The following is a 19,093-nucleotide window of genomic DNA, read 5'->3' as shown; positions in this document are numbered from 1 at the left end:
AGGGTAGAGGGAAATTATAGAATTACAGATAGTATAAGGGCTCATATCCATGGATATCCATAGATATTTTTACTTGCATTTTACTACAGAGGTACACATAAGTTAAAAGACCCTATTCTTTCTCTATTGCCTCTATGAGCCCTGTACAGATATGGCTTCATTACATGCCATATTCAGATGAGATGCTGCAAGTTGCAGAAAAATGCATAAAAAATCGACCACATTTAAAAAAATGCCTGTGTATAAGAGCCCTAAAGGTCAACCTTTTGTCCCCCAGTTCCACCGTAGGGGAACTCAGGAAGAGTCACTCTGTACTCACTGAGGTGCATGAAAGCACCAAATGCTACTGAAATGCAACTTGATGTATTCCACCTGTGTTCACTGCTTGAATGTGCTTCAGTAATCCCATACAGTTATATCATATATTACTACTTGACTGTTCTTCTTCAAAGCAGTGAAAGGGGCCTCAGCATAAAAGACACTGAAATAATTTTTTTTTTTTTAAGAGGTTTTTTTTCTGTATTAAATATCCCTGCAATGTTAGTTTCAAATACAACCATTTAATTATATATGTACAACCATGTTGAGAGCTAGGGAGCCCCATCCAATTACTAAACTGCAAAAGAAGAGCCTAAAAACGCATGTCTTAAGGAGTTCCTGTGTGGTAGCTATTTTATGCTTTCTTCCATACAGGAATGCATGGGTTAATATTAATTTTTTCAGTTGTCCTGTAAGCCACAACACAATGCCAAATGTGAGACTATACATGTTATGTCTCATCTGCATTCTGTAGTTCAGCAGGTACAGGTGCAATAAAAAGGAATGGGCTTTGTTAGCTCATGCGTTCCAGTAAAGTGAAATGCATAAAAAAGGCCAGAAACGAATGAATAAACACCTATGTGTAAGGGCCCTAAGAAATTAGTGTATTAATACCTGCTTTTATTTGTAAACCCTAAGGGGGAATAAAATAAAACGTGGAAAGTTTGCTGGTTTAGTTACCCATAGCAGCCAGACAGCAGGTAGCATTTATGGCTTATTTGTTCAATCTTTTGATTGGTTACTAGAAAATACTAGCATACAGAGGGAAAAAGGCAAACAAAGTACTCGTGCTATATTATCTACTGGAAACAAAATCTCACCTACATGCTAATATATGCATACATATGTAATACATGATTCATCTCCTATGCCCTGCTGTACACCACCATTTGTTAGGTTAATGCTGTACATCTGCCTCACCTGGTGTGTAATTGGCAGTAACTGTGGCCTTCTGGGTCACACACACACACACACACACACACTGCCTTAGGAGAGCAGCAGCTGAAAACCTGATTGATATTGTGAGTAGAAAAGCCTATTTTGTTTGTAGGGGCTGGGGCACTGGGGCAAAGTGAAAACACTGTGGGTACTTGAGCTGGGCAAGCATATTATTTATTTTGTATTTTTCTTTGTCTTGCTGGAAATGGTGTGTCCATACACACAGAATAACACAGAGTGCTGTTAGTTGTTTGAGAATTGAAGGCTTGATATAAACCTAAGAGAAGGAAGTCACACTGTATAAAGATGCCATTAGGTCAAAGAGTGATAAACATTTAAATATTACAGGAACTGCCAGCAGACAGACTCACAGCAAAGAACTAAGAATGATGCTGAATCTGTTGGATGTGCAAAATAGTCCCATGTTGAGCTGCAAGAAAAATCCATCATGTTCCTTTGACTTCTGGTAAGACTTTTCTTTTCAGGCAGTAGGAAATACCTTGTTGGTTGGAGGCATCTTTCTATTCTGATTTGGTCAGAGATAAAAATAACAATCTATATTGTGATCCTGAATATGTCAGACATTATTTTCTAAAAATAACAGGACTTGTGCATTCAACTGGGTCCCTGAACAAGAGCTGGGGAATGTAGATAAAATAACATAAAGTGATGTTGCATGAATATACCACAGGATGATTCAGCCAGACCCATGGTACAAGAGCCCCAAGTCCCCCAAATAATGGAGTTCTTTTAATTAATTAAAGAAAAAAAAGCACATCTGTGTCTGAATGGCAATTTGAGTTTTGTTTTTGTATGGTGCAAGTTACATGTGGTGTTTCTAGCCTGTGATGGGTTAATAGACTAAGTATTAAATTGGACTCAAACACTGAGAGAAAAGAAATGTTAGCAGCAGTGAAGCGGTGTAGTTAGTCTTAGTAAAGACAGAATACTAACACAAAATGAACTCTAGCCTCACATTGAACAGGGAGGGAACAATATGCAAGCTTTACATTATATGTATAATATTATATGTATAAACAAAAACATAGTGAAGGACTTCGTAAAAAACAACTGTTATACTGTATTATTATTATGATTTATTTATACAGTATATTGCTGACATTATCCACAAGACTTTACAGACATTATAACTCATTTCCTTCAGTCCATGGAATTCTCAGTGTAAAGTCCAAATTACATTCATACATATTATGGTTAATTTAATTAGGGAGCAATTGGCCTCTTACATATACATGCATATTAGGTATGGGATGCCTTAACTGGAAACTGGTTATCAAAAAAGATTTGAATTACAGGACAGCCATGTCTAATAGATTCCATTTTAAACTGGTAAATCTAATGTTTAAAAATAATTTCCATTTTTCTCTATAATCATAAAACAGTATCTTGCATTTGAGGGACACTGCATAAATCCACATTGCATTTAATGTTTAATTTTTTTTCGTAGTAATAGTTTTAAAGGAGCAGCAACACCAAAAAATGAAAGAGCTTTAAAGTAATAAAAATATAATGCACTGTTGCCCTGCACTGGTAAAACTGGTGTGTTTGCTACAGTAACACTACTATAATTTATATAATAAGCTGCTGTGTAGCCACGGGGGCAGCCATTCAAGCTGGAAAAAAGGAGAAAAGGCACAGGTTACATAGCAGATAACAGATAAGTTCTGTAGAATACAATAGTGTTTTATCTGTTATCTGCTATGGGCCTGTGCATTTTCTCCTTTGAATGGCTGCCTCCACGGCTACATAGCAGCTTATTTATATAAATTATAGTAGACTTTCTGAAGTAAACACACAACTTTTACCAGTGCAGGGCAGCAGCACATTATATTTTAGTTACTTTTATACACTTTCATTTTTTGGTGTTACTGTTCCTTTAAGGTATGGTGATTCAAATTAAGGAAAGATCCCATGTCTGGAAATCCCCAGGTCCCAAGCATTCTGGATAACAGATCTGATACCAGTATAAACTTAATATCAGTGGTCTAAAGAGGTTGAAAATCAAAACATTAATTTATTATTCTTTTTTAAGAAAATGTTTAAAATAGTTTGTGGAATCACCTATACATACAGTGTCGGACTGGGGTGCCAAGGGCCCACCAGAAAAGCTTAGACCCACTCTCCCCTTCTCTGTTCACTCACTTTCTTTAGTCTCCAAATTGTATATAATAGTATAATAGTATTATAGTATATAATAGTAAAATAGTATTAGCTATCCTTTTCTCCATTTCGTCTTTTTTTTCTCATATGAGTAATGGCCATGGTACAGGCATACAAGGCAAATGGTTGGGTGAGCAGGAGGGCCCACTGACACCTGGGCACCTGGCCCAATGTCGGACTGGGGGGCCAGTCCGACATTGTATACAATAAAGTAGTATGTCAGTTTGGATAGGTCTCTAGCTAAACACATTGATTTTGCTGTTTTATCTTAGTCTTTTTTGCAAAAGGTTTCAATCTTAGATTTTAAAAGGATTATCTCAGCGCTTTGAGTCAGTACAAAAATGTTCAAAAACCAATTGAGGTTCGTGCTCTAACTGGGTAATTTCGCCAACAACACTGCAGTCCTGCATTTCTCTCCACATTACAGGGGCACAGTAAGCTTCTGGCAGATCTCAGTAGTGTGGTTTGGGAGAGGGCCAGATTAAAAAAAGAAACAGATTTTCCATTTATCAGTTGACTTAGTTGTGTGCTTTTGAATTGTTGTTGTTTTGGAAAGTGTGTTTCTGTTAGAGCAGCAGTGGTTAAACAAAAATGTATTGATATTCAGAGCTATTAGCTTTCCCATCTAAGCTGAAGAAAGCAGTCCTATAGCATAAAACACATTTCCACATGTACAGATCAAACACCTTGTACTGCTCTGATCCCACTCACAGTAAAGGTGAAACCTGTCTGTAGTTGTAAATATGATCAGCATATTGCTCTGGCTGCACTTTAAATCACATTGGGTGAGCTTCAGCCTTGAGGGTATTTTTAGGAGTAAAATGGTCCTTTTCCCAAGAATTAATTTTGCCTAGATCTTTGTTTTTACGACAATAGATGTCATTGGAAGTTTTTCATCTCACCATCCTTTCTCTGCACTTGTGTTTATAGGAAAGTTTCTTGCTATGATATCAATGATAGGAGCCCAGGCACATGCGGCAGGCTGGTTTAAGTGTTGACTTCCAGCATGCATCTGTCAATTATATCTGCATTACAAAAACACTGTAAGCTTCTGGCATTCCTCAAAGGTGGAGTTTGGGAAATGCTGCCTTATCAGGTTCCATCTTCCTGTTCTGTCTTCCTCTACCATTCATTCAATCCTTTGACTTGGTGTATGCTCTCCAGTTCCAACTGAAGTCTTGTGCATACACATTTTTGTGATGATACGTGGCTGAGACGTATAAGTGATCTAGTTTTTATTAATAAAAAAGGGAAAAAATCTGATATGCATACTTCTGCTGTTTTTCTTATCATCTTCATTTTATTGTGTGTCTAACTCTTGGGCTCAGGAAACACAGTGTAAATGCCTACATCCTCCAGAGAAATTTAAAAAAAAGTATAACTTTCCATTTTAAGTCATTTATGACACCTCAGACATGTGCCCCAGGCTTTAAGGCTTAGCATTAACCCCGAGGGTAAGATTGAGAGAACATTGCAACTGTAATATCGGAGGCCAATGTGTACCAGGAAATTTGAAAGCAAGTGGCTATAACATTTTCACAATTCAAGCAAATGACGTTTTATCTAAACCTGACTACTCTGGATCCAGTTGGCAACTAATGCCAGCCTCTGTATGGACACCTGCATATTGTTTTCAAGTAAAAGCAAATGCTTTCTGCTTAAAAAAAAAAAAATTAACAATAATGGTGCATTAGAAGATTAGTAGTTGCTACTTTCAACTGGCTAATATTTATGGGGCACAATAGGCAGTGCTGTTGAGAGCTGATATAAGGATGTGCTCTACTGCACTGTTAGTCCAAACAATTCCCACTCCCTGCTTGGGGCAGAAATCATGTAAACCAAAGTGTATTGCTGCACACTGAAATTGTGACAAGTGCTAAAAGTAAGATTTATTGGCTCAAAGGCCTTACAATCTTAGATTTTGTATAGGTGTAGCCAATAAATTTCACTCATTGGACTATTCAGAACTGTGTGTGGCAATGCTTTTTGGTTTACATGAGGTAAGTTGAGAAACATGCTGCCTAACCAGGTGCAGCATAAGCCCCCCTACTAACTTTGAGTGATGGCATATGAAGCAATTTGACCTGTGGGTACTCTGTGCTACCTGTAGGTAAAATATCTACTAAAATCTGTGTTCCAGGTACAAAGGTATTTCAGCTGAATTTCTTTACCCAGGTATGGCAGATTTTCCACAGGCAAAAATTCACCCTGTGTGCTATCAGTATAACAAAGGAATTTTGTGTAGAGAGGGATTGCAAGGCAGGCAGAAGAACCAACTACATGGTAATATTCAAGTACAGTAAGCTATCTTATAAAAACTGAACCTACCCAGAATTAATACAAGTGCATACAAATTAACTAAAACTAAAGGGAAGGTATAGTAGAATAGTTATTAAGTGCTGTACATCTACTAATCGGTCTGATTTCTTACTTAGGATTCAGTTTTGCCACTTCTCTTTTTTCAGTCTTTTGAGCCTTTTCATGTTCAGGTGCTCTCTGACTGTGCAGTCAGTTAAATGCAAATGATAATGTTTGTTTATTTTTGACCATATGGAATCATTTTCTACTTAACACTTTAAAAAAAAAGGACACACATTAAAAACTTCCTGAAAAAAAATGTTTCTGGTTTGAGTATCGTTTAATCAAACAATCACTTTTTTCAATAACCTGTTCTGTTTTTGAACTAATCTGAGAGTTTTTGACCTCCTAGGACCCAGATTGCCCTCATGGCATTCTGTCACTGGTATTACATTGCCCAGTTGCCCAGATACATAACACTGCATCATGCACAAACTATGGGGGACTTGGGGGCTGATATAAATAAGATATGTCCCATGGTGACCTGAAAGCAGGTATTTTTCAGACTGTGGGCAAAACTTGCATACGTGGATATGAGTGCAGGTCAGAGGAGTCAATATAAGTGAATTTTACACCTTTTTTTCCTGTTTACTTTTCCATCCAAGTTCTGATGAGGTTGTGGCAACAGCACTTCCTGTTTGCAGCAGCAGCACTTCTGGTTTGCTGCAAGGGCACTTCCAGTTTCAAGGTGACCAATGGGTAGTGACTTGGGTTGCTGATAAAACAGTTGCAGACTGGATTAGGTAGTTGGTTCAAGGTTGTTTGTGGGTCACTGGTCTGGGTCATTTTTCAGAAATTGGACCCAAGCGGCCCTTCCTCTGTCTTGCTGAAACATTGTAGCGGGCTATATTTTCTCTATATTACTAGCTGCTCTTCTATAAACTAATTTCCACCAACTGTATCCTACCACTGTTACCCACATCATCTTACTTGCATCTAAACCTGTCTCCTTCCCTGTATGACTGAATTTTCTTTCCTGGCTCCTTGCCAAATGGCAAAGAACCTTGTCTTGATTGCTTTCCTTTGCATATGTGACCTCTTCATGGACTCAGTCCTCATCATTACTCTCAGTTCACCCTAGAGTCATGCCTTAAAACTGTTCTACCTGGTTGCCCCTCAACTGTTATTTTTTTTTCTGTTGCCTCTTCTTTATAGATTGTATGCTCATGGCTACTGTGTATTAAAACTCCTAGCATTGACACTTATTTTAAATGTTCAATAATAAATGTAATCTTTTTGTGTTTACTCTTTGTAAAGCACAGTGTACATTTGCAGTGCTATATACTGTAAATAAACACAATAAAATGCAATACAAGGATGTAGAATACTTTGAACATCTGTCCTGGGATGTAAGCCATGGAAATTCTAATGATGTGTAATGTGTAACCTTAATTTACCTAACGCAGAGCTCCCAAGAAGAACGGAAGCAGTTAAAACAACTATCTCCAACTACATTTTTCTTTCACAAAATAAATAGGAAAAGATTCTGCACTGGTAGTGTCTGATAGAGGGACCTCTTCTTAATCAACTTTGTATTTATCTTTATGTTTTCCTTTATTATGATTATTTCACTTCTTATTCTCATATTGCAGTTTAAAGATGCTTTTTGGTAATGAGATTCGCTGACACCAGCAACAAAAAAACTTTCTCTCTGGTGCTACTAACTGTCAGTGCCAGGGAAAGTGGGACCTTAGCAACTAGATATACTGTAAAGCTACAGAACAAAAAGTGAAATTATTCAAAAGGGAGAGAAATATTCCAGGAAACTGAATGCCTCATGCAAATGGAAAATTCTCCCCCAACAACTGTACTACTACACCTAGGGGATGACTTATCAACATTTGAATTCAAATTTTTTTCCACGATTCAAGTTTTTTTGCACTAGACTCCCAAAATTATAGTTATGGTAAGCTTGTGAGTTTATGTAGAAGTCAATGGAAGTTGTCCTAGGGAAAGTCAAGCCATATTTTCAACACAAGACTTTTGCGTTTTTCAAGTTTTTTTTGAAAACAGATTTAAGGTATTCGAGTTCTCTTATTAAAAACAACTTTTCCATATCAATAAATAGCAAACACAATTTATTTTTTTTTTAAATGCGAGTCTGTTCAAATTAGAAAAATATTTTTTGAGCTCACAAACTCAAAAATTAATAACTGAGCCCAATAGTCTTTAGGCACAAGGAAACACTTTTTATTTCCATAACATCTATATCATTCTTGTAAATCTGTATTCTGAACTAACTGCATTAGGCTTGCCCACAGCAAACAATTTCAGAATTTGGTTAAATATGATTATTCAAACATTTTATTCCAGGGAAGTAATTGCTGCAAAACTAAGCAGATAGAGGCCTGTGTGTTTATAATGAATATAGATCATCTCAGCAAAACACCGGAGAACTGAAACTATTTCCTATGCCTCGGAATTAGGAATATTGATTTTGGAGTTGGGTCAGCAAGCATTCAGACCGGAAGCAAAATAAACATTTATCTTATGGGTTCCATAAAGATCTGTTTTAAAAAATGAGGCCAGTGTCACCAAAATCCATGTGTGAGAGAGGCAGGGGGCCTGGCAGAAACCCAAATAAAATCTTGACCCCCATTAATAACACAAGAAGTTGGCTCCTCACGTTCAGAGGTTTCCGCTCCCCCTTGTGTCACCACAGCAATTCTGCTGATCTGAACCTATCACTGCTCAACAAAACCCACACTCCCCAAACCTATCCCTCAAATGAAGGAGACCTTAATGAAAAGCATACCCTAGACATTTTCTACAGCGTGAATCCTAACTCACTCCAGGCCTTGGTCACCCTACCAAGTAATATTAATCTTTGCATCCTGCTATATCTATTTATGTAGTTATTTAGCTCTAAAGGGACACGTAAAGCCCTTTTCACAGAGGGGTGCAAAATGTTAGGGACCCTTCAATGTTAAGAAAAAAAATGCACTGGTCTGAGGAAGTTTAAATCACAGCATCGCACCATCTTACCTTGCTTTCCTAGTTTTCTCTTTCTCTTAGGTCTAGGTTTACACATGCACAGTAGTATAAAGTTTTGTGAATTTGTAGTACTGTACATATGTAATTTTAAGTCTGGTCTTATGGGGAACCGGGTAAGAAAGGTAAGGTGGTTCAGCAACACTGTGATTCAAACTTACTGGGCCTGTGCAGTTTTTTCCCAACAGAAGCACTGGCTAGACATAGATCTCACATACCTGCATAATAAAAAAGTGCTGCAAAATCACTGTTTTTAAATTCTCATAACATTGCTCTGTTTGTAATGTCCTTGAGCATAAACAGTTTCCTGCCATATACAGAATTATGGTTAATAGATTAATAATTTATCCTGTAGTATAAATGTACCAAGGCTTTAGCGATCACAACCGACTGATAAACAAGGTAGGCTCGAAAATTCAAAATACCTTTTTCTTTAGAATAAATTACTCAACTGGGAAGAAATGGCAATTCGCTAGTTATTTGCAGCACACTTGAATGAAGTAGAAAAACACTAAAGGATACAGATGAAGCGCTAGGTATTCTAAAACAGGTTTGCTGAGTATTCAAATAATGATCTCTGGAATAAAATCCAGAAAATACTTTTATTAAGGCAGCTGAAGAACAGTTGGAGCTTTTGGAAAAGGTATGCCAAAAGAGTTTCCCTTATCCTGAACCATTTAAAACCTGCTCTCTGGGAAACTGCATTCTTGCCAAATATCGCCCCAACTGTCCTTCAGTATCAGTCCCCCGCTATTGCTCCAGCTCCACAGTTTGAGAACCACTGTACTGTATATCTGACACACAAGTACCTATAATATTTGGCACTGAATATTTTCCCATCCTGTGTTACTATGCTTAGTATAAAATCTGCTTGGTTGGGGACAAAATGTCCATGGATCAACTATTAAAACTGCTGCATATATGGACCCCTGAACAATGGTTTTATCATACATTCCTGCATTCACACAGGTTTTGCTGTCATCTGGTTTGAACAAAAAAATCCATTAATTCAATTACTTCCATTGGCATGTGCCAGTACACACACTGCCTACATATATTAAAAGAAATACTATTCATGCCACCCAAAATGTCTCCAACAGAACTGACTATTTTCATAAACAAATAATGGTATTTGGATATGTTTCTTTTGAGTATTGGCATGCTTAGCGGTGCCCAACACTCAACAGAATAGGATACACTTGTAGATTACAAAGACAAAGGAATCATTTAGCTGTTAGCTGCTTAAACGTAGCCATCAGATTTCTATCAGAAGTGCCACAGTACAATAATTTTTCTCATGTTCCCTTGCATATTAAATAAAATTGCCTCTTAGTACCCACATATGGTAGGTCTTAAATGAAATGTCAAGGGATTAAGATATTGTATCTGTGATCTGTTGAAACAACCAATTATGATGCTGATCACTGATCACTTCTGTATAGCCATCTGATAAAGAATTCAATGAATCTTCAAATGTTCAAACACCCTCTAAAAATATGTTGGCGTACTAAAAGTTATTATATTGTCAGTACTTTCTCAAACTTTGCTTAAGAGATTTTTGTGGTCTAAATAACAGCAAGCTGTGGGATGCATCTCCTTTTTATAAGCTGTTAGAAAGACCTCACAGGAATATAAAATACCTCTATGGGAACTGATCCACAGAAAAAGATATTATGATATTGGAAATACATCAGAGATCTGAGTTATGAATATAGACAAACCCAAACTGTGGGATATTTACACTGGAACTGAGACTGCTAAAAGGGAAAATTATTTCTTTGTGCAAATATATTCAAGGTTAATACAAAAACTTGGGGAATTTATTTTATTTTAAGTTCTGGAGAGAAGCCACAATGGCATCCAAATAGGGCAAAGGCATATTTTGGCATGTCCAGTAAATGCAGTTTACCTAGGGCGACTGAGCTGCCAGATACAGTACACATATTTTAAAATAATCAGAATAACATATTAACAAGAACAATATACAGGGTTGTAATTATTTTAATTTTGATTATCAGGCTGCCATTTTTGAAACAGAGAAGGAATTTTCTCCTTTCTTTTTTAAGAAAATCTAATGGTTTATATTAATTTTTGGCATCACCATTCGATAGTTGTATTATATTTCTGCTGGGCAGCAGTCAATACTGAATAAGTGCAATGCATCAATATATAGGCAATGTACTATGCTTGTTGATGCCTTTCTATTTGATAGGCATTAAACAATACTGTCAGATAATAGCATTTAAAAATGATGCATAGCTAAGAGATATGCTATGCTGACCTGCAGGGTTAATGAGCATTTTCTCCAAGTCATTAGGAGCTTAAATTGGTTTGTGTGGATCTGCCGAAGAAATCACTCTGTCAATGTGCCGCCTGTTTGTGAAGGAACCAAATCTGAATCTGTGCCTAGTCTCCTCACTAAAGAGTGCATTACATAACACTGGACGTCAATGGGCTTTGTTAAGTTAATCATCTGCTTGTGTATTGTGGCGCATAATGCACCCACTCCAACTCTTGACAGGACAGGCTGCCAGCTACTGCTCGTTTCTGACGACTAGCGAGCTGGGAACTCATTCTGCTTTATTTCTTCAAAAAGACTTCTATCCCACTGCATTTCAAAAGGTAACCAGGGTCTGACCTTCGTGCCCCATTGGATTTTAATCCCATTCATTGGCAAGAAAATATGCTATGAAATGTGTGCCTAATAAGCATAAGTACTTTTTAAAATCAAATTAGATCTTTAGAATCAATCATGGTGTAAAGCATTGGGTGTAATTTAACATGATGGCAAGGTCTTGCAAACGTTAGGATGATGGAACTTGCCCCCTTCCCTGGTTTAGCCACACTGCACCACTTACATTACATCACTTTTTGCTGTTATTGACACTCAGCATATTGCATGTTTTTGAAAAATTCCCAGACTTTTACCAATGATCTTATGACCCTGCATTAAACTAATTCCCCTATGATCCCCACACATCTCCAGCCAATCTGCATAACCAGATGTTATCCTTACCTGTTTGCTGTGAGACAATTTTGAATGTGTTTACACTTGTGGAATATATTGTATTTTGACACCTCCCCTGGTTCGCCAAAAGGAAGAAGGTACACTTTTTGAATTTAGGGCACCAAATGGAGCATTACAAGCTGGGCAATTGAAACATGTAACCTGTAGATCATAGTGGTAGATTTGAATATTGTGATGGTTCTTTATCCATTAAAGGAAGGAAAGTTTGAAGAGTGAAGCTTTGATAGCTTCATAAACTAATTTTTGGGTAGTTACAAAAGTCTAGGAGGTTATAGAAGTGGAAGAGAAAGGCTGACTCAGAGAGGGTTACTGGGTAAGGCCAGCCTAAGGCTAAGGTGGGTACATGCAGGTAGCTTGTTTCCAGACAAGAAGGGGAGTTTGTATCACTAGTACTACTCAGCAGGGGTGGTTTCTATCTAACACACCACATGTGCTACTTCTCTTATGGACAGATACAAGGATGGATACATAGTACACCTTGGGGCACATTCATCAATGTACGATTGAGTCCTAATACAAAAAAATTGTATTTTTTCTAAGTTTTCGAACTGAGCGTATTTTCTACGGTATTTTCGTTAATTTGCGCAACAATTTGTTGTCTTTTTCGTACTTTGTGCGCCAATTTGTGCGGCAAAATCGTATTTGTCGCAACGAGTACGAAAGTTTCGGTATTCATTCAAGCTTCAGTATCATGACTTTCTTTTGGCCAGGTTGGAGCATGCATTGAAGTGTCAAAGTCAGAAAGGGTTTCATGCCGTTTCCGATTGTTGGGATACGAAAATTTTGTGACTATCGGATAGCCATTCGCAAACAATCGTTTCAATATGAAAATTTCGGAACTTTCAGATTGTGAGTACGAAATGTTCGTTTTAAAACTAAAAGAATTTCCGTGACTTTTGCAATGATCAGAAATGATTGGATTTCGTGATATGGATTCCTGGTGTAGATCTTAAGTGGTGACCTGTAGAGAAATAAGGATAGTCTCCCTCGCCCTTTGTAAATCATGACAAGTATGTTAATAGAATAATTAGCACAACCAGATCATCCAGGGCCTCAATGCAAAATATAAGTATTGCCATTCAACCCTATATTTTAAATTCAGTTCTAAACCAATCTGGAGGAGATGCCTTTGGGTGTGGGCTGGACATAAATTACAGTTTAGCCATTGTTGCTTTGCCAGTTAATCTGTTTTGTGATGTCATCACTGCACTCTTGAAATACTGGATGAGGCAGCTCAGTTTGTTATTTGGTGTTATTTATAAATGTGATTGAAAGCAATATTTGCTAATCCCTTTTCATTCTCTGTACTTCTTGTTCTGACTTGAACAATGTATCAGAATCCAGGTCTGTCAAGCTGCTGGCTTCTGCTACATTGTATAAGGCGAAAGAAAGATCTGTGACAAAAAAATAATCAGTCACCAGATACCACAGATACCACTCTGGGAAATATTGATAAAATCAACAAAATGCTCACAGGGCAGATTGCAAGCTCTTATCTGCCCTGTATGCCCTTGCCCTTAGGCCTCACACACATGAACCTGATCTACTCATTCTCTCTGCTTTTATCTTGGACAACAAAAGAATAACACCCCATAAATAGCATTGTTTTGACATTGGGACAGTAATACAAATGCAACAGATGACAGAGCATAAATGGTTTATGCAAAAATAGGATATTTCTATAAAACATTTATTGTCTATGATCCAATTAATTCATGTGCGTCCCCTTCAAAGCATTTTGAAAATTTCTCGCCGTTCCGCAAATTTTCTTGCCATTTCGTGAATTTTATGGTGAAACGGGACAGATTCGCTCATCACTAATGACAAGCAATAGGGCATGTTTTTAAAGGAACAGTAACACCAAAAAATAAAAGAGCTTTAAAGTATTAAAAATATAATGCACTGTTGCCCTGCACTGGTTAAACTAGTGTGTTTGCTACAGTAACACTACTATAATGTATATAATAAGCTGCTGTGTAGCCACGGGGGCAGCCATTCAAGCTGGAAAAAAGGAGAAAAGGCACATAGCAGATAACGGATAAGTTCTGTAGAATACAATAGAGTTTTATCTGTTATCTGCTATGTGCCTGTGCCTTTTCTCCTTTGAATGGCTGCCCCCATGGCTACACAGCAGCTTATTTATATAAATTATAGTAGTCTTTCTGAAGTAAACACACAACTTTTACCAGTGCACGGCAGCAGCACATGATATTTTAGTTACTTTTATACACTTTCATTTTTTGGTGTTACTGTTCCTTTAAGACAACTGCAGTTCACTAGCAGATAAAAAAGCATAAGATAACATTGATGTGCAATTAGGCCTTGCAAGTTTACCGAACCTGTACATCTGCTTGCTCTTTTCTGCTACTTCTTATTTTGAAACCAGAATTCACTCAGTTGGATGCTGATATGGGCTTTAACGTGACATGTTTATGAACATATTTACTAAGCCTATATAACTTACCCAATTAAAAACCTCTGTTTTTGAAAATTCTGAAAGCATGAGACCAAGGTATGTGCATTCATTTGATTCTTTCACTTTTGTGTGTGTTATCATTTTGGTCATCACTGCAGAAATTCTATTTCACTTTACTTTGCCTTGGGCTTTTCCCAAAACATTCCTATCATTCACAATGACTCTTGGCAATGTTTACTGTTAGGTGGTATAGCAATTTTACATTTATAAAATAGAACCAAAGCTTTTTACTAAACATTATTGATGCAGCACAGTACATGGGGCACATGTCTTCTACAATGAACTGTGCTGCCTGCAAAGTTTTATGGTGTGCCCAGAAATGTTTGTATGTACAACATCGACACATAAAATGAAATAACTAGTAACAAGTAATTGTTTGGACCAACCATGGTGACTCTGTGGATAGCAATTCTACCTTGCAATGCTGGGGTCCTGCATTTGATTCTATCTTGGGCACTACTTGCAAGGAGTGTGTATGTTCTCCCCATGTCTGCATTGCTTTCCTCCTACAATTGAAAAACCTACAGGTTTGTGAATGTGATAGATTGTAAGATCCACTGGGGCAGAGTAAAGTAAAATAACAGGTTATGAATCCACCTTGCTGTACATAAATGATGCACTGTTTCTAAAGGTTACACACAATAAAATCTATGCATCCTTCTTTCTTTAATAGGAATTATTTTATGTGATCACCAACATCAAATATAATACACAGTCCTTGCCCATCACTTCTATCTTTTAACTTAATGTGTGTGCATGGCAGATTATTAGAATATTTTTGCCCTCTAGTGGTCACAAAGCCCATAACAAAATAATTTTCTGTATTCAACAGTTGTGAAAAACTAGACATATTTAGTCAAAACTATAATAAGTTAAATATTTTTTACACGTATTTAAAAAAAAAAAAAAAACAAAAGCGGCGAGTTAATAATACTTGATCTTCATCAACAGTCAAATAAAAGATTTTCCTCTTCCTACAATAACCTGAAAGCTGCATGTGTATATGAGTGCATAATAACAAGAGTTACAATGCTGGATACATTTTACTCTAAAGTAGTTACTGAGAGCACATTGGTTACTTGTGTTAATACTAATAAAAGCACAATGCTGCATTTAGTGTGTATTTATCTGGTATAACATTTACACCTATTTTTGTTATATTATTCTAGTCCTTAAAAATATGTATACTAACAGCATTAAATTGTACAGGTCCCCCCAGTCTTAAATAGTACAGTGTCCCACAGCTAGTTACCTAACATAGCACAGTGGCCAATTAATAATGATAAAGACCCCAACATTTTTGTTATAGAGTTTCCCTGCATAAAATTGCAGAGTAACCCTCGCAGTAAGTGGCACAGTAACCTTGCCATTTTCATCTTTTACAGGTTTCCACTCTCTTTTTCTTTTGTTTTTTAATTTCTTTTTTTGTCATTCTTTCTCAGCAATATTTATCACTTGTTCATGTTGTGCTTCTCCTTTTTTCACTCACCTCTTTAATTAACCTCCTCCTTCCCTTCTGTTCTACTCTAATCTTTATCCCACATTCCCCTCTGCTACCTCATTATGTCCTCTTCTGTGTCCTTTCTCCTGCTCTGTGCTCCTCTTTCCTGTTGATCAGATTTACAAAGATATGATAAATTAACCCCAGTAATAGCTAAATTTATAAACAATTAACTGCTCAGTGCATAAAAATAATGTTGTGATGTCAGTGTCACTTTGTCTTGCTCTGAAACCATGCTGGGCTGCTAGGCAGAAATCCTAGACATCTAAAGACAGCCATACACCTGCTGATCCTGTAGAGCAGGGGTGTCAAACTCAATTGCACAGGGGGCCAAAATTCAAAACACACTTTTGGTGTGGGCCGAACAGGATAAACATTTATTGAACACACTAAAATTCAGTTGTCTTTGCTCTTATATCATTTTATCAGAGCTGGAGTGCCAGCAGCCATATTATTGCCCCATGTACCTGTGCCAGCAGCCATATTATTGCCCCATGTACCTGTGCCAGCAGCCATATTATTGCCCCATGTACCTGTGCCAGCAGCCATATTGCCCCGTGTACCTGTGCCAGCAGCCATATTATTGCCCTGTGTACCTGTGCCAGCAGCCATATTATTGCCCCTTGTACCTGTGCCAGCAGCCATATTATTGCCCCGTGTACCTGTGCCAGCAGCCATATTATTGCCCCGTGTACCTGTGCCAGCAGCCATATTATTGCCCCGTGTACCTGTGCCAGCAGCCATATTATTGCCCCGTGTACCTGTGCCAGCAGCCATATTATTGCCCCGTGTACCTGTGCCAGCAGCCATATTATTGCCCCGTGTACCTGTGCCAGCAGCCATATTATTGCCCCGTGTACCTGTGCCAGCAGCCATATTATTGCCCTGTGTACCTGTGCCAGCAGCCATATTATTGCCCCGTGTACCTGTGCCAGCAGCCATATTATTGCCCCGTGTACCTGTGCCAGCCAAAAAATCAAGTAAGCGCCAGAACTCCGGTTTCTCCCGCCAGCTCTCTCTGTCTCTCTTGAATGACACTTGAATGACAGTGAATGCGTGCGCCAACCCCGCCAGATATAATTACATGCCGGGCCGGATGTGGCTTGCGGGCCGCCAGTTTGACACATATGCTGTAGAGTATCATACTGACTGGCATGCAGACCAAATGGACAGAGACCTTACGAGGGGCCAATCATGGTACAGGCATGTTCAAGGGCGCTACCCATAAGGTGTGTTGAGAACTCATCAGGGATGGCAAAAGGCCGCTTCTGGTAACTTAAAGAGCTGAAATTATGATTTTTAAATCTAAATTTTGTCTCTTTTAGTGCATAGAGCAATACTGCAGTAGCAAAGCAGCCTCCCCCTAGCCTAGACCATCTCCACCACGAAAAAACAAAGCACAAGGCCAGTGAGGGGAGGGCGGCAAGGACCCCTGAGGGGGAACTGTGCTGTGGCACTGATCTGTGGCTCCTCTTTAATTCTTCTTCTGTGATGTATGGTGCAATATTATTTCACGACCGGCACACCATATGTAAAAAATCACAACTTTATTGCGAACACATTGCACAGAAGTAGTCCAGAAGTAGTAGGACCTTTTTCAAGGATCTATATATATATATCTCTATATATATATAGCTAGCTAATATTGTTCAGCATGTCCCAGTCAAAAATAGTTGTGTTTTAAGCATGCAAAATGTAAAATTAACTTAGTTTGCTTAGCTTCAAAAATAATTTGGAGTTTAATTCTCACATCAACGAACCATCTGTCTTTATTTAAAAGAAACTGACTACAATACAATTATGTGCTCATAAAGGGAAGTATACCCAGAATATGGAAAACAATAGTAGATTTGCTTTATTTTAATCTTTAATTGCCAGTAATAATGTTTCTCCTACCAACAATTGCAGCCTGAGAAAGCAGTTTGTGAACATTCCTAAAAGTTTGCGCTTAATCAAGTTGAGATCATTAATGATTGTCCTTTTTTTTGTACCAAACAAGGAGTAACAATGCTTTTAGCGAGGGGAATGGAAGGAGAGAGGAATTGCTTAATCAGCCCCACTCATGCAGGACTCTGCCGGAGTGATTATTGAATTCTTCGGCCTCTGTAGAATTTTAATGAAGCTGCGGGTTGTTGGAAATCGCAGTTCTTTGTCAATAGTGCTCAATAACTTGAGCAGCCTTGTAATAACATAGACAGTGTTTTATCTTTCAGTTGGGAGAAGCTGTGAGGGAAAAACTTGATAGAATAGATGTGAAAGTGACCGAAGGGGAACCTGTCACTGACTGAAGTTGAGCTGGGGATTACTGAAATGAGGTAGGGCTGAATAAGGACAGGGGCGAAGATTTTGTATTGGTTCTATGGCCAGCAGTATAAAGAGTAATCTAATAATAATTAGAGGGATTGAAATAAAGTCTGATTGAATAGGAATACAAATGGTGAGTCTAAGTATTAGCATATAGTAGTGGGAATTTAAGAAAGAGCTGGTTTTTGATAGGATGTGTTAGGGTCATTCTGAGGAGACATTTTTTGGTTGAAGTTTAGGGATGAGGATATGGCTGGGTTTTGATGTAATTGCTATCATAGTGTATGGCTAATAAACTTATGTTTTATATCTAAGGGTTAGTAAGATTATTACAGGTATGGGATCTATCATTGTGGAATTCTTGGGACCTAGGGTTTTCTAGACAAGTTTTTTTCTGTAATTGGATCACCATACTTTTAAGTGTACTGAAAACATTTAATCATAAAATAAACCAAATAGAATTGTTTTAGGCAAAATAAAGACACAGTACAGCAATAGGGTAGAATCAAGCTAAATTAGCACTTTTCTGCTTATAATACCAGGCTGCATATAATTCAAGTCATATTCACTGGGTGGCTACATGTTTGTTCAGATTAAGAATAGAGTAACTCTGGTGTGGCTCGAAACAAAAGTTCCATGTCTTTACAAGGATCCAGTCACAACCCTGATCTCAATTGAAGTGAGAATTTGTCAACTGCACAGAGGCTGTCTAATCAGAATTGGAAATAATAACTAACAGAAAAGGGCAGGATGCAGGTGGAGCTCAAGTTAGCCCTTCTAACTAGGGATGTAGCGAACCTCACAAAAAAAGTTCGCGAACCCGTTTGCGAACTTCTGCCAAAAAGTGCGAACTTTTGCGAACTTTGCGAACCCCATAGACTTCAATGAGAAGGCGAACTTTGAAACCTAGAAAAGCCATTTATGGCCAGAAAACTGATTTTAAATTTGTTTAAAGGGTGCCACGACCTGGATAGTGGCATGCAGGAGGGGGATCAAG

At 37.9% G+C, this 19,093-nt stretch overlaps 1 long non-coding RNA gene across 1 annotated transcript in view; it reads left to right on the top strand.

The window, feature by feature from the left end:
• The first annotated feature begins 1,239 nt into the window (after positions 1-1,239).
• Positions 1,240-19,093, top strand: part of LOC108648355 — a 65,149-nt gene continuing 47,295 nt past the window's right edge. The window contains exons 1-2 of the long non-coding RNA XR_001925159.2: positions 1,240-1,340; positions 1,606-1,723. This is a non-coding gene — a long non-coding RNA (uncharacterized LOC108648355). The remainder of the gene's footprint in view (positions 1,341-1,605; positions 1,724-19,093) is intronic.

Source organism: Xenopus tropicalis, chromosome 8 (assembly GCF_000004195.4).
Source record: "Xenopus tropicalis strain Nigerian chromosome 8, UCB_Xtro_10.0, whole genome shotgun sequence".
In the NCBI taxonomy this organism is placed as follows: domain Eukaryota; kingdom Metazoa; phylum Chordata; class Amphibia; order Anura; family Pipidae; genus Xenopus; species Xenopus tropicalis.
The sequence above is the reverse complement of the archived record's forward strand: the minus strand, read 5'-3'. Positions and strand labels throughout refer to the sequence as shown.